This window comes from Uranotaenia lowii, chromosome 2 (assembly GCF_029784155.1).
Source record: "Uranotaenia lowii strain MFRU-FL chromosome 2, ASM2978415v1, whole genome shotgun sequence".
NCBI lineage: Eukaryota > Metazoa > Arthropoda > Insecta > Diptera > Culicidae > Uranotaenia > Uranotaenia lowii.
Genome location: NC_073692.1, coordinates 276,833,106 through 276,833,890, shown reverse-complemented (window position 1 = coordinate 276,833,890; position 785 = coordinate 276,833,106). Strand labels below are relative to the sequence as shown.

At 37.5% G+C, this 785-nt stretch overlaps 1 long non-coding RNA gene across 1 annotated transcript; it reads left to right on the top strand.

Moving 5' to 3' along the window:
* LOC129744336 (uncharacterized) lies at positions 1-651 on the top strand. The gene is made up of 3 exons (XR_008736896.1): positions 1-128; positions 230-364; positions 503-651. It is a non-coding gene; the product is annotated as an uncharacterized LOC129744336 (long non-coding RNA).
* The last annotated feature ends 134 nt before the right edge of the window (positions 652-785 follow it).

Sequence of the window (785 nt, the reverse complement as noted above, 5' to 3'; positions counted from 1 at the left end):
CATAATTATTGCGATTGGCAAAAAAAGAAAAAAAAAATCGCGATAAAGTTGTCGTGGCGCATCCGTTCCGTCCCGGAATCTCTTCGACCGGGACATAACATAAATAAAAGCTATTGTTTTCCGGCTAGGTAAGATTAAATGTTCACCATAAAGCATAAATAGGCTTTTAAAAGTATTTGCCAAATATACTAAACTTTGGCTTCGTAATTTGTGTCATTTTTCTTTGCAGGATGCTGAATCAGTTCCTTTTCCGCATGAAGAAACTGCGTAATGGCAACATCACCGAAGCAAAAAAGGTCGAATTCCGTTCGACCATCGGTCTTCAACGCCGTGGAATGGCCCGTGTACACCAGCCGGGGCTATTGTGAGTTTTCAATTTAAAACTGAAACTGTCCGTCCAGTCGGAATATGTCACAGAATCAACATTTTTGAGCGACTCAGGAGTCGGATGAAGACCAAAATCCTTAAACTAACATCACTTTTTTTCTTCCTGCGCTTTCAGATGGCTGGGATCAGAACCAAATTTGCGCTCATCCCATTTAAATTAACATCCGGACCAATGGAGCTGATACCTAATCCTTGTACGTGATGGAGCTTCGACTGCTGGCTGCGTTTTCGGTTAGCTGTTGCTTAGAAAAAAAAATTTAAAACAGTGAGTATTATAAATTATATTTGAATAAATACTCAAAATATAATTCATGATGTGTTTCATTTATTGAAGAAAAACTGCCATAAACAATAAAATAGGATTAAATTTTAAAGTTAATGTCCTTTCATTTGAATTG